The 16,031-nt window shown below is 37.7% G+C and overlaps 1 protein-coding gene across 1 annotated transcript in view; it reads right to left on the reverse strand.

Moving 5' to 3' along the window:
- Window positions 1-16,031, reverse strand: part of DOK6 (docking protein 6) — a 463,681-nt gene that overhangs the window by 25,559 nt on the left and 422,091 nt on the right. The window lies entirely within an intron of this gene.

The raw sequence follows: 16,031 nt of genomic DNA on the forward strand, positions 1-16,031 counted from the left end.
TAAAAATTGTCCTCACAGAAAAAATGTATGAAATTTACTGTAGTAATCATTGCAAAATATGATACATATATTATATATTTATATCATGGCATTATATACATAATTATACAATGTATAATATTATAGGGGCCAGAGAGATGGCGCAGTGGTAGGGCATTTGCCTTGCATGTGGCTGACTCAGTACAGACTGTGGTTCGAATCCCTGGTGTCTCATATAGTTCCCAAAGCCAGGAGCAATTTCTGAGAGCATAGCCAGGAGTAACCCTTGAGAATCACTGGGTGTGGCCCCAAATTCCCCCCAAAACAAAATAAAAAACAATGTATAGTGTTGTGTATAAATATATAATGTATGATTATATATACATTATGTTGTTTATGGAAACATGTCGCATGTCAATTACATTTTAATAAAAACCAAGTAATTTGGTTGGCAATAATATCAATAAAAACCCAGTTATTTGGTATGCTTTGAATCTTATTCACCATGATATTCTACTATTTGAAAATATAAGCAATAATAAAAATCCTTGTCCTGAAATATTCAGGGGAGCATGCATACACAGAAAAAGAATAGTTTTATTAGTATATGCCTCTAATTTTTGTTGCATAAACATAGAACAATTTAAAAATTGGAAGACTGAGCCGGAGAGATAGCATGGAGGTAAAGTGTTTGCCTTGCATGCAGAAGGACGGTTGTTCAAATCCTGGGATCCCATATGGTCTCCAGAGCCTGACGGGGGCTATTTCTGAGTGTAGAGCCAGGAGTAGCCCCTGAGCACTGCCAGGTGTGACCCCCCCAAAAAAACCCCAAAACAACAACAGCAAAAAATAATTGGAAGACTACCAACTGTGGTGTACTTTGTCATAGAATATATAAAAATAATATTAAATGGGGGTAAATGTACTTTAAAACATCTACTATTTTTGTTTATTGGGGGGCCACATAGGGCAGTGCTCAGGGGTTACTCCTGGCTCTGCTCTCAAGAATCACTCCTGGCAGGCTTGGGGGACCACATGGAATGCTGGGGATCAAACCTGGGTTGGTTGCATGTAAGGCAAATCCCCTGCCCACTGTGCTATTGCTCTAGCTCCATATCTATGTGTTTTATTATATGTGATTATGATAGTTCTGTTAATATGTAAAAACTAAATTGAACTATTTAACCATTCAAAAATTTAACCAACTGACTCTCTTTTGGTATTTTAATAGCAGGTCCCAATTTCCTAAGCAAGTATCTGTGTAGAAATCATAGGGCCCTTCTTGTGTAATGTATAAGGAAGTAGTTGAGTTTTTTCATTAGATTCAATAGAACTTTTCAATGAATTTCTAGAGTCTCATGCACTATACTTTTTCCAAGGCAGCTTATCTACCTCAAGTGATTCTTCTGTTTGAGAAATTTGGGGGTAACAACCTCTAGATAAGCAATTTCAAAGATTTGTTTAGGGAAAACAAATCCTCTCCCTGAAATTTCTAGATTGCATTGCCTCTGTTTTCATCTGTCTGTGACTCTTGTTATTATAAATAGCATACCCCCACATCATGTGAAATAGAGAAAGAAGACTGACTTTGTATAATTTAACTTAAATGTTCTCAATATTTTCTGTATCTGAGTTATATTCCTTTTACAGGGTGGACCACTACTATTTCTTTTTTTGTCAATGTTGGTTCCTCACTAAGATCTTCTTTGCAATTTCCTTCAGTATATTACCTGTATTTTGTAATGTGTTAAATCATCTTATTTTCCTGGTGTATTTTTAATACACTTGCTCACTGTTGATATATTTATTATTCCTGTACTGCAGGTGTCTTTGCTGTTTATTTGTGGCAAATAGTGTCAATGATATGTAAAATGCAGGTCCATTTATCGCTCTTTTATGAACCTATTAAAGAGCAGCTATGGAATTTTTGTAATTTTGTTGGAAATTACATTAATAACAGAGAAATATTTCAGAAAACTTAATAAGAGAAAAATCTTATAAAACCTTTACTATGACCATAAAACTTACATAATCCTCTATCTCTAGATATTTTCACTTGGCAATATACTCACTTATTATAAGGTTATTATTTAATGATACAGTAAAAATGCAGCTGGATGATGGTAAGTGAAAAGGAAACATAAATCAAATAAATCAGTGCAAAGTTTTCTTAGATAGACCAACAACTTTAACTAAACGAACAAAGAACTTTAAGTCTGTCTTTTATATATTTGTTTTAGTAGCTGGTAATGATATATCATCCTATCTTATTACTATCATTAGTAACTAATTTATGACACAAAGGAAAGAGTTTTCCTTGTCCAGTTTCACACTTTTACTGGCTTTGACTTTTTTGAAAGCAAAGCGGGTTTCTATTTAGCGAATTATAGAGTGTGTGTATGTGTGTGTGTGTGTGTGTGTGTGTGTGTGTGTGTGTGTGTGTGTGTGAGAGAGAGAGAGAGAGAGAGAGAGAGAGAGAGACAAAAACAAGTTCATTTCTTTTTTGTTTTTGTTTGTTTGTTTTTTTTTTTTTTTTTTTTTTTTGGGTCACACCCAGTAGCACTCAGGGGTTACTTCCGGCTCAATGCTCGTAAATCGCTCCTGGCAGGCTCGGGGACCATATGAAATGCCGGGATTCGAACCACTGACATTCTGCATGCAAGGCAAACGCCTTACCTCCAAGCTATCTCTCTGGCCCCGCAAGTTCATTTCTTTAAAAAAATGTTTTGTGTGTTTTCTCCCCAAGAGATACACACATGTCCTTTGCTATGAAAGATGCTTATCATCATCATCTACTACTACAGACGCTCCACAGCTCACTGGAGAATTTTTTTTTACTTTGGATGTGGGTTCGGGTCACACCTGGCAACAATCAGGCTCTGAACTCAGGAATGATGCCTAGCAGTATCTGAGTACCATATAGGGTGAATTGGGGTTTTGAACTGGGGTTCAGTACTTGCAAGTCAAGTGTCTTAAGCCCTGTCTGACCTCATACACCTGAGCATTTCTTCTTAGAAATCATGTATGTGTCTTGATAGAAGCATCTTTCCAAATGAGAGTTTCTTGGCGTGAGACCCCAAGGTAAGGGTGTAAACCCCAGGGCCATATAATCAGAACAATCAGGACATTCTGTCTCTTTAGAAACTACTGACTTTAAAGGAAACATTCACAATAAATATCGTCTGCCACCAAAGTAATGAGTTCTGCCAAAAAAGTAACCAAGTTTTATGTGCTAAAGCTGGCTAATAACCGATACATACAGTACATCAGATAAGTCATGTTTATAAAAGCACTTATAATATTTCCCAGAAACATACTGGGTAATATTGAAAGTATAGGTGCTTTCTAAAAATAACTAAGCTGGGGCTGCTTAATTGGTAGCATAGTGGTAGGGTGTTTGCATTGCATGTGGCTGACCCGGGACAGAAGGAGGTTCAACCCCCAGCATCCCATATGATCCTTTGAGCCAGGAGTGATTTCTGAGCGCAGAGCCAGAAGTAACCCCTGAGCGATGCTCGGTGTGGTCCAAAAAACAAAACAAACAAACAAACAAAAAGAACTAAGTTGAAGTAAAATAAATGAACCAATGATTTGCTTTCTTTGTAATAAGCAATTTGCAATATAATGCATGGATAGCAGAAATTAATTATAATGCAAAATTTATTGCAATTCTCATTTAGTGAGAAGCCATTGGTTTAGCTGAGTATCTGCTTAAACTATGAAGGGACTTGGAAAGGTGAAAAAGTTCATACATTAGCGGTTTGGGGTTTTGTTTACTGTACCACATAGAACAAGAAAATCAAATAAAATGGTTCTCATTTTTGTGTTTTAATAGAGCAGACAGAAATAAAGAAAAATTAAGAAGGGTAAAAATAACTTGGTAAAGGGAAGTGGCATTGCAAATGTTTCTTTCCTGCTGATTTCAATTTGTTGCCTTAAAATTTTCTATGTTGGGAACCAGCTCCCACCCTTGAAAGGTGTTGGTTATAATTGCTTTTATGTGCTTTGATATTAAAGTCAAATGGCTCGGAGAAGTGAGTAGTGAGGTTAAGTTTCGAGGGTCTCTTGCTGCTGCCATCTGATCGAAGAAGCACTCAAGTGTGAGCTAGGTGAAATGGAACAGTGTGGTCATTAAAGACAATGACTGACTCTCAAGATAACCGCACCTCAGATTTATGATGCTGCATTTGCCATGATTGATGGAAGCAGCCTGATTACTCAAGACATTGATTCTGCATGATAAATTCATTGCATATAAACTTCACAGCGAGAGAAGGTTGGTAGTTCAAGTAATTTCCTATCAATAATGAGAGGGAAGAGACAAGGCCAAACCATCATAATCCCTTAGATTCTGGATTCTAATGATAGAACTAGATGTTCAGAGAGGAACGTGGGGTTTAGTGGGCTGTCAAGGTAGAAGGGTCTGGTGAGCTACTCTGGAAGGTGGGAAAGTGTATACCTATTAAGACAGTTTTGCACAATGTTGGAGAAAGGAAAGGTGGAAGGAAAGAAGGAGGGAAGAAAAATAAAGAAAGGGAAGAAAAAAGAAAGCAATAAAGAGAAAGGTAGGAAGGAATAAAGAAATGAAGGAAGGAAAAAAGAAAGGAAAATACTAAGGAAAGAAAGGAAGAAAAAAGGAAGGAAGGAGTGAGGGAAGGAAGGAAGGAAGGAAGAAAAAGGGAAGAAGTAAAGAAGGGAGGGAGGAAAGAATAAAAGAAGCAAGGAGGGAGGGAAGAAAAGATGAAAGGAAGAAAGGAAAGAAGGAAGAAATGAAAGTAGGGAAGAAAAAAAGAAGGAAGGAGTGAGGAAGGGAAAGTAGGCAGAAAGGAAGCAGAGAAGGAAGGAAAGAGGAAGGGAATGAGAAGGAAAAAGAATGGGAATAAAAGAAGGAAGGTGAGAAGGAGGGAAGAAAGGAAGGAAGGAAGAAAGGAAGGAAGGAAGGAAGAAAGGAAGGAAGGAAGGAAGGAAGAAAAAAGGAGGAGGATTGAAACCCCAAGTCATTTCATTTCTATAGTATTCTGATTTGGGAGGGTTCCTTATGTTCTTGAATACATGCCAGAAATTATCAGACAGTAAAGCAAAGTTAAGTGTTTTTTCTTTTAATAAAAAGCAGATGAGGAGGTGCTTTCATTTATTTGTTCATTTATGTTTTACTGCCTTTTGCTTTTCAAAAAGCAATATCCATGCTGTTCACTTTCTCTGTGTTCTAGCTTTCAGTTTTTAAATGATTTGCTCTATTTTTCTGTAGTTCTTTTGTTCTATAATCTCATTTCTGTTTTTCTAATTTTAATTCTACTCACTGCTTTATGTATTACATCATTTATTAATGCCTCTTGAAATAACAGTTTATAGCTTTGCTTTTATGGGTTTAGTCCTGATGCTCTCATAAGTGTATATTTTTGTGGTTATTTAGTTTTCTAAAGATTTATAAGGATGGTGGTTTAGAAATCTTCTTAGCTTTGTAAAGCACAACCCTTTTTGTTTCTTTGTAAGGTGGTAGTCATGTGACGGTTTGGGTTCTACGATTCTGGGCTTTGCCATAGTCTCTGTTCTTCAATACCCATATTCCCTCGTCCTTCCCAGTGAAATTTTTCAGAGGAATTTGTTTTTCTATGCTATCCACTCATACATGACTGCATCAAATTGTGGCTATTTACCATATGACTTAAAACTTACAAGGTCATTGATCACTAAATGGCTTTCTAGAGATTATTTTCATTTCTGCATAATTTTGTGGTTACACATAGTTGGAGATGGTTATGGCCAGTCACCCAAGACAAGGCTCTGTTGTGTGCTAAGGGGTGGATAATGAGGGGGGAAGAGCATTTCTGCCCCATCTGTTTAAGTGTTCCCTTTGAAGGACTCTTTTTGGTCTTTATTGCTGATGGGTAGATCTCAGGTTAAGTGAAGAGTGTGTGAATAGCTTTGGTGCTGCTCTTTGTTCTCGACTGGATATATGACCAGCCCCTGCCAGGAAGAGAAGTGGCTCATCCTTGACACATCCTCACCTAACAGAAGCTGTTTTGACCTCTTCTCTACATTGTCACACTCAACATATGGTCGCACTATGGCTGTTTTTATCAATCCACTGACCATCCTTCAACTACAGTAGAAAAGCTGGTAACCCTCAGGGCTTGCTTGCCCTTCCAAAGTCTCAATAACTACATCCACCAACTCTGCAGGAAGGGCCCAAAGTCTTAATAACTACATCTACCAACTCTGCAGGAAGGGCCCAGTGAAGTCTGTGCTGGGAGAGAAGGGCTCATATTCTCACTTTCTTATGCCATATTCAACACCATCTCAAGGTTGAGGTTGGACAGACCTTTGGCTGCTTCCAGAAGCTGAAATAACATTTACTTTCTCTTTTGAATTTGGATAGAATTATAGTTGCCTTTTGAGAAAAGAATTTTCTGTGCTACTCACTCAAAGCCCAAACTTATAACTGGGTGTTGACAGATGTCAGATCATTCAATTATTGATAGTGTTAAAAAAAGAACAGAACTAACTATCCAAGCCAAAGGCAACAACAATGGAATCAAGGGACCCAAACTTTAACAACTTAAACTTAAAATGGGCATGTTATATTGTCAGATTGGTATGGGATGCACTTGTGAAAAAATGGCGGAGGAAAGTCTACACTGGTAGTAGGATTGACCCTGATTCATTGTATGTCTGAAACCCAAACATGAAGGACTTTGTAAATCAAAATGGTTTCAATAAAATAAAAAAAAACTGTACTGAAACAGTTTAATGGTCTTATATTTTAAAAAAAAGTGAACCTCTCTGCCTACTTTATTCCTATGGAAAAATAAATTTGAGGTGAATCAAGAACCTATAGAAAAAGATGAAAGACAGTTTCTAGAAGAAAACACAGAAGAGTTAGTATTTGTGGTAACCACCCTTTCTCAAAGAAAATGCAATAACATGCAAACTATGAAAGAAAAATATCAAACTGAAAGTTTTCAAAATGAAGAATTTGTGTTGCCCCCAAAATATTATTAGGGTAATAGGGCGACTAAATATAGGAAGAGAAAGAACTTTCAATGGATGTATTTGACAAACAATCAAGAGATGTAAAGAATACTTACACATCAAAAATATCAAAACCCTCAAATCAACATTGAAAAGAGAAAAGAGACTTGAACTGAAAGAATAAAAGGTCTTTTTTATTATCATGTCAAATGAAAAAAAACAAAATGTGACAGAGAATTCATGAGAATCCATAAAATCAATGTCTAACAATACCCAATATTGGTTTTGATGAGGAACAACCGAAAGTATCTTACCAATCAAATGACTAAAATGGAAAATATAGATAATTATAAATGTGCTTAAATCAACAGATGCTCTTACACATTGTGGTAAAATAGAAGCTCACAAAATTTGAGTTTGCTCTAAAGTTAAGCAATTCAGTATTTCCTACCATTGTTTACCCAGCAAAGAATAAAAACATACACAAAATGATGTGTACTGGTTTTAGCAACTTTACCCATGAGAATGGGAACTGGGAGCAATCCCCTTTGATCCACTATAATCAATAAAAGAGGAAATGAACAGTACCTGGCCTGTTCAGGTGATGGAATAATATACAATATTATGAACTCATAAAGGGACGATACTCAATAAAAACAAAGAACTGAAACACCATAAGTCCATTTCAATCTGTTGCACATAGAAAACTAGAGATAGGATGATCTTTTTGAAGATCATTAATTGCCTTTATTGAAATAAAAAACATTGATCAGATTCCAGTGATTGACCAGAAGGAGGCTTGTTTGGGATTAGGAAGAGTTTGACTGTGAACAGTGGTCTACATGTGAACACTTGGGAATCAGCAGAAATGATCCAACTCATGCTCTAGGTGGTGGTTCTGTGAATGTGATTGCAAACCTCAAGAACTGGAACTAACCATCTGTGCATTGTATTGTCGAGAGATTATGATCCAGTAAATATAAAGTTGGAAAGAGTGAATAAGTCAATACAACGGGCTTATTATGAATCTAAATCACAGTTCATGGTATAAACTGTGACAAAAATCTGTACCAAGCACCCTATCTTTGGGGGATGCTCTCCAACATTGCTCAGGAGTCCCCACCAGAGAGGATCTTGGACAAAGGAACTAATATCTCAGACTCTGTAGTGCTGGGGATAGTTGGATCACTCCACTAGTGTAGGATGGTGCGAGGTGGAGAGGGCTCATGGACCATACTCATCAATGTCCGGCACCATAGGGTACCATAGGGTGCCAGACATTAAATCTGGTAGAATGTACACATGGCACATGCATTAACTACAGTCCTATCTCCTGACCCCTCAAGCATCTATTTTATATATTAATTTTCCCCTTCCTCTGATCAAGCAAAGGGGCCACAGGATTGACTTTGTGCATGCAGTAGCATCGAGCACTAAACTCATGGTCTCAGGTTGCCAGATAGATTTCTTAAGGCCCTGAATCATTTCCTTATTTCTTAAAAGAAAAAAAAAAGGACTGGGAGAGGCTCTGGGAGCACACAGACAGGCTTATTGCAATGGTGAATGGACTACGTAGGTTAGTTGTAATACAAATTAGAAAATAGTAGATCTTATAAGAAAATGAACAATTGTTGGGGTCATGGAGGAATATTAGAAATTAAATCCTAATGGGAGAAACAGTGCTTAAAATCTTAGTAGATGTGGATTATAATGTATTTACATAAAGTTGTATCCAGACTTCTGCACAGAGTTTATAATTTATATTCTTTGAAACTGATAGGTTGGCATTGAGTTTCACACCATTTTGAAGAGGTATAAATTTAGACCTTTAAAGAGTATGCATTCTTGTTACCCCAAACAATTTAAAATAAAAATGTAAGATCAAGATGCAGGGAAAAAATATAAAAACATTAAAACTAATGCAAGAAACAAATCCATAAAAATCAATTTATTAAACTTTTGACTTCCTGTTTTCTTGGCACTAACTAAAGAGAAAGTTCCTGCCTCTTAAACATTTAACATGTTGTCTTAATGAATAGTTTTTTTTTTTTTATAAAAAAGGTTAATGTCATTTTAAAATGTTACCATCCTGAGGTAGCGTTCTGACAGCTTTATAGGTTTCCTGAATAAAAATAAAAAAGTGCCTTTTAAGAGGCATCTCAGTAAATAAAACATGGCTTAGATGGCATGTGGAGAACAGTTTTAAGATAAATGGAACAAAAACCCCACAAAAAATGCAAGCTAAACTAATGGTGCTCCATACTTTGCAAATTGTTTCTTTTCCATTTGCCTCCATTGGGTACCTGTTATAGTGACTCGCTTCTTTTTCCAGACCAGTGCAGGGCTCACACATAAATTTCAAATCTTTTGTCTTCTTCAATGGGAAAAGTTAAGTCTCTCTTTTGTGATATACACAGTGAATTAGGTCTATCAGAAGGTATACTGAGTATTAGAGACAGTAAGTAGACCTCTATTAAATTATCTCTATACAATAATCTCAATGGTATTTTGTCAAAAGGTTTGGCTTCTAGAAAGTGTAATTCTATAGCTCATAGGTAAGCCAGGTCTTTAAGCAAGAGCTGTTTTCACAAATAAATTCAAAAATGAGAAAGATTTCACAGACTGGTCATGCCTAGTAGCTGGGCTGTCCTCCTATGGTCTATGATGCCATGGCCAACTCTCATACTCTCTCTGGGAGAATCAGGAGCCACTGGCCCACAGTCTGCTGGCTGCTTTCTAATATTCCTCTGAGATGGTTTTGAATGTTTGTTCCTTTTGACATAAACTTATTTCTAGATGTGCGCCTCATTGAGATATTAGGACTTTTAATTTTCCTGTATATCTACCTCCTCTTGTCAAGATGGATTTGTGGGCAAGGTGGCCTGCTTTTAAGGTATGTTTCTGTCAGGCCTTTGACTTTGTCAGACAGTCAAAGTCCTGAAGTGGGGCCATCTGGTCCTGTTTCTGAAAAGCTTGACAGGTGAGGAACCAACACACCCAAATCTCTGTCACTATGGCCCTATCCACATGAGGGAAATAATCTAGGCCAGAGGGGAAGCAGCATCTAGTCTCAACAAATTCACAGCTAAAATTTCCCAGTAGGTGGAGCTGGCAGAACTAGTAATTAGACCAGGAACAATGAGGAGCCCAGAGCCACGGAGTCAGCAAGGCTTGCTGCTAGGCTGCATGGCTTCTCTTTGGAATTTTCCTCAGGCCTCCCTCCCACAAACTGTTCTCAAGCTCCCCTCCAAGTGACAGCAGTCACTGGGCTCTGACTAATCCAGTCATTGGGACTCTGGCCACAGCCAGCACTTTCTCCACTGTCTACTGGCCAGATAATTGCTGTGACATTTCATTTCTCTCCTCTAAAGGGAACGCTAGGCAGGAAGCTTCAAGAAAGCTGCCCAGGTCATCCGTGCCAGGAAGACTGTGGTTCCCAGTTCAGTGGCCAGCTTTCTCTCTCCTGGCCCACGGCTGCTTTTCAATTTGATTACTCAGAGGAAAAATCAGCCCAAGTATATCCATAGACCAGTTTCTCTCTCTTGCCACTTGTTACAAGGTGGTTAAAAGCCAATAAAGCCTCTCATTAAAGATCTTTTCTTTGAGTACAGCAAGATATTTCATTCATTCTCTCTGCCAAATGGGTAAAATTCCCAACTGTTTGTCATTAAGTGAATCAGTTTGTACAAGGAATAGGTCTTCCTTGTAAAGAAGACCTGACATTCACCCTGCACACAGTTGGTACTCAACAAACATTCATTGAATAAATGCCTATGGTGAGTTGGGACTCCATACCCCTCCGATCCCAAGAAGCAACTCTGTCTATATTTTAGCAGGCTCCAGCCATGGGTCATGTTTTTTTAGTGCATAATTCAAATATTTCACAAAAAGTTGTACACATATGATTTAACTTATACATTCTTAGCTCAGTAGAAATAGCTTCCTATCTTTCATCAAACTCGTTATCAGGCATGCTCTACTCTAGGAAAATGGAAGGGTAGATGTATTTAAGCATAAATGACCTTGGCTATCTGGTGTCTATTTGGCAGAAGAATTCCATAGGCCAGGGAGAATAATCAATTTGTCCAAGGTTGTTTAAGAAGTTAATGACAACTGGGATGAAATTTCAGCTTTCTTGACACCCAGCATAAAACACTTTACAACATATCTATCAATAGGATATGATTAATGGAGTAATGAATTGTAAACCATTACTCGGGGGATTTGCCATATTTGTGATAAAATCCCACAGCCTTAAATTTTAGTCTGTCATTGTTATTACTCCTAATGCCAATAATCTTAAACCAAAGTACTGATTTCTTAAAAAAGAAAAAAGGTAACACTGTACTTTGGAGTTGCAACATCACAATGATGAAAGAAAATATTTTTGTGGTTTCAAAAAGAGGCATTTATTTGTTATGTAATTAATCTCGCCTAATGATAATTTCAGCTACGCAAATTAACGTCATTTCAGGTAATGATATTAATAAACAATTGGTTAAAGAGTGTGTTAGCATAGAAAGAGAGGCTTATGGAGAAATTAAATTCAACTGTATTTAGATATTTGGCAGAGCTCTTTATAATTGAGCAACTTTGCTCACATTTGGTTTGGCTAAGCATGAGAAGGACCTCACTGATGAAAACAAAAGTGGGTAAGATCTAAGTGATCATGATTCTGGAACCATCTGGAACTATTTCAGACATTCTGTGAGCCCAAAAGCAAAATTTCTTTTTTTTTTATTTTTAATATATATAATTTTTATTTTGATCATAGTGTCTTACATATTGTTGACAATAACATTATAGGTGCATATTTACATAAAATCAGGGGGGATTCCCATCACCAATTTGTCCTCCCTACACCTCCGTTTTTGTCCTACCTCCCATTTCCTCTTCCCTCACCCCCAGGGCGGCTAGAATATGTGTTCCCCTCTGTATCCAACCCTCTACTTAGTAGCCTTGCCCCTGTTTGGTCTTGATGCCTCCCTTATCTCCCCCTCTAACTGTAGGCAGGACTAGCTAGTTCAAGTTGCATGATTTTGCCTGAAAAAAGAGAAGATAAATAAACTGGGGTAAGAGTCTAATACTCCAAAGATGGATGGAATCCTTCTAGAGGCTTTTATCATCGATTTGGGAGATGAAGGAGAAAGAGAAGTTGAAACACTCCACCAGTACCAAAAAAAGAGTCAATTATCCAGTGGGGACTCCAGCTATATCGATAAGCACCACAAAAAAACAGACAAAAAACAAAACAAAACAAAACAAACAACCAAAAACCAAACAAACAAACCAAAAACACGCCATGGTCTTGAAATAAGAAACATGGCATAGCACATAACGAAAGAAGAGAAAAGAAGAGAAAAAAAAATAAGAATAATTGGGGACCACGATTTCAGTAGTCACACCCAAACAGAGAAATCGACCAAAATAGATAGGTATATAAAAATAATAATAACAATAATAAATGAAGGGAAAAATATATATGAAATAACCAAGGTTTTGTGGTTTTTGTATTTTTGTTTTTTCCCCTCCTGCCCTGGCACAGTAAATATTGGGGTCATTCGGAAAGGAATTCACTTGGCCTAAGAAATATGGGGTTTCTCCGTCCTTGGAGTATACTGTCATGGGATCAGCTCTAGACTTTGCTCAGGATCATTTATTTTCCCGGTGGTGTTTTTTTGGTGTGTGGAAGACTTCTGCTCTGTCCAGGGTGATACAATCAGAGCTCTGTGTGTAGAGGTCTCAGTATCTGCACAGATCCTGAGGTGGGACTTATGATGAAGTCAGTCTTTGTGGTTCTAGAGGTTCTGTTGCCTCAGTGTCGTTTTAATCCATCTTCTGTGGTTGGTGATCTTGGTCTTTGCACTGAACCTAGGATGGCACCTAGGATAGCGTCTTTCTTTGTGCTTCCAGAAGCCCCATTCTGTTGCAGTTGTCTCTGTCAGACCTTTGGGACTAGGGATCATGATTATTGTGCAAGTCATAGTGCAAACCCTGAACTAGGGCTTTTATATTGGGCCCAAGGTGTATACTGTCTGGTCGTGGTTCTTGTAGCCAGTCATCTGTAAGTCACGATCTTGGCTTTTGGACCTACCAAAGGGTGCCGCGTCTTCTGGTTTTGTCTTGTCGTTAGCTGGTCAGGTATGCTAATCTGCTCTCAGGTCAAGTTGTTCGCATTTTCCTCATTGTCAGGATATCATGTTAGAGCTGGCCCTTGTTGTTGACCCCGCAGTATTAAGGCTGGCTCAGATGGAGTTTGTTTCCTGTAGCTGTTGTGAAGAGCTGTGCCGATTCTATGTCTGGGATCCAGATTTCAAGGCTGGATGAATGGTATCTAATCACCTGAGGTCTAAGCTGATTCCACATGACATATTTTCAAGGTAGGAGATATCCCTGTATTGTAAACAACTATGAGTTCCTATCTCTAGTAGATAAGATCTCTTTTTGTTTTATATATATATGTAAAGCAAAATTTCTATCCAGGGGTATTAAATGATAGTATGCTACTTTCACTCTGGCTATTCACTGAGAGCTTTGTACAATTTATCACTTTGTGAATAAATGAAAATAAATGGAGAGGAGATAGTGTTTAGCTGAGTTAGGTGCCTATGATACTCTATAACATCTCATTAAACCCAGAGAAAAATTCTTTCATATTGAACTAAGTATTTAGTTTGGTATTCCATTGATTCTCTTTCTCTGATGTCCATTCAATTTTTCAAAGAACAAGAAGACCTCACTTTGCCCATGAAACCCTTCTTCATTTATCACAGGAATGGGAAAAATAGATAGGATGTAGGAAAAGAGTAATATCTGTGAAGAAATCTTTTTTTTTACTCTTTAGCGGTGGAAAAAACTCAGAAGACATAAAAGTTTAAATCTGAATGATGTGACTTTTGTGTTCATTGATTAGTCATGTGCTGATCAATGGTGAGACAATTTGACCTTGACTCTTCAGGTTGAAGTTCAAGGTCAAACTAATAGCAGCCACAGTTGATATTATATGGATAATAAATTTTGTTAATATCTAGTATTATTACTCTATACTATTATTTTATTTGAAAAAGATAATTTAGGGGTCCAGGCAATAGCATAGCAAGTAGGGTGCTTGTTTTGCATGCAGCCAATGTGGGAAGTCAGGAGTAACCCCTGAGTGTCACCAGGTGTAGCCCCCAAAACCAACAAAACCAAAAGGTAGTTTGATGAAATAAAAGTACAATGACACTAGAAGTAACTCTTTCTAATATAAGGTAGTTCTCTCTCTGTTTCTGAGAAGTTGGCTATATTTTTGCCACATGTTTTTCATTATTTCAAGTCAATTTGTTTTAATAGATGAATTTTAATAGTTTTTTCTTTCATTTTAATGTCTTCCCAAAGGAATATTTACTGAGAAGACTATGGAGGCTGGGTGAGCATATAACAACCATTTATTACCACACTCAGAGGCTAATTTTGTCCATCAAAGCAACACACTCTACATTACTGTTTCTATTGTTAAATACCAAGAACTAACACCTGAATATGCAGTAATAGCTTTTTAATAGCTTTTTTTTTTTTTTTGTATTTTGGGCCATATCCATTTGGTGCTCAGGGGTTACTCCTGGCTAAGCGCTCAGACATTGCACCTGGCTTGGGGGACCATATGGGATGCCGGGGGATGGAACCGTGGTCCTTCCTTGGCTAGCACTTGCAAGGCAGACACCTTACCTTTAGCGCCACCTCACTGGCCCCAATAGCTTATAGGTTTAAATGAGATAAACTTGCACTCTAACTTTATATGTTTCACCTGTGCATTTCTGAAAATTGACACATGAATGTACTTTCTTAGGATGAGAACAAAATGTCCTGGTTTTCATCTTTGTCTCACTTCACCATCCTCTTATCTTTTGGGAACCATAAATTAGTCTTAGAGTCCAAACACAAATCTTGCACTGGTGATGGGTGGGTGTTCTTTACATGACTGAAACCCAAACACAATCATGTATGTAATAAATTTGTTTAAATAAAAATTAAAAAAAATAATTCAGTAGTGTTCATTTTCTGTGGTGTATATTGTATACCTTTGGACTGGCACCTCTCCTGCATATAGGCAGATGACACCCGCTATAACCTGGATGGTAGAATAACCAAGAAGGAAGATTAGTAGTTTTCAACCTTTTTATACCTGCTAGCTGCCACTGATCCATGGATCAGTGTTTGAAGACCACTGAATTAGCTTATTTGTTTGTTTCTCTCTATAAAATCAATGCATGCAATCATATGGCATTTGTCCTCAGCCATCTGGCTTTAATATACTATCTCCAGGTCTTCAGACATTTTTTTCTAAGAAAGGAAATTAAAACATTGTTCCAGAGAGTGCTTTATTTAGCAAGCACAATCAACAATGAACTGTTCCTTGCTCCCCTGGCATAATTCTCAACAACACAGTGGGTCTCTGATTTGCACAGCCGTCTGTTACTTTCTTCAGCCATTGTTGGGGACATTCTCTCAACTGAGAGCATCCCTGGTTGCAGACAATAGAGGACTTGAGGCTTGTTGATATTTGGCTTTACTCTGAGGATACTGATCCTGCCCTTCTGTTGCAGTAACACAGGGAATGGCTGCTGTCTTCCAACAATATCCAAGTGAAATCAAAAGAAGGAACAATGTCCTTGCATCTTCAAAATAGAACATCTACAACCTTGCAGTGCTGCTTCTCATAATGCCCATAGGGGTATTAGGAGGTATTAGGAGCACTTCTTAAATGTTTTAGTTAAGAAAAGTAGCAGTAAACAAGAGATTCAAATAGCTAGAATATTAATGACTAGTCATAACTACACTTAAGAATAACAGGGCCTGGCCTGGAGAGATAGCACAGCGGCGTTTGCCTTGCAAGCGGCTGATCCAGGACCAAAAGGTGGTTGGTTCGAATCCCGGTGTCCCATATGGTTCCCCGTGCCTGCCAGGAGCTATTTCTGAGCAGACAGCCAGGAGTAACCCCTGAGCACCGCCGGGTGTGACCCAAAAACAAAACAAAACAAACAAAAAAAAAAGAATAACAGGGCCAAAGCATTTAATCCGGTTTGAATAAAACTAGCAAT

The sequence above is a fragment of the Suncus etruscus genome, chromosome 10 (assembly GCF_024139225.1).
Source record: "Suncus etruscus isolate mSunEtr1 chromosome 10, mSunEtr1.pri.cur, whole genome shotgun sequence".
NCBI classification, from domain to species: domain Eukaryota; kingdom Metazoa; phylum Chordata; class Mammalia; order Eulipotyphla; family Soricidae; genus Suncus; species Suncus etruscus.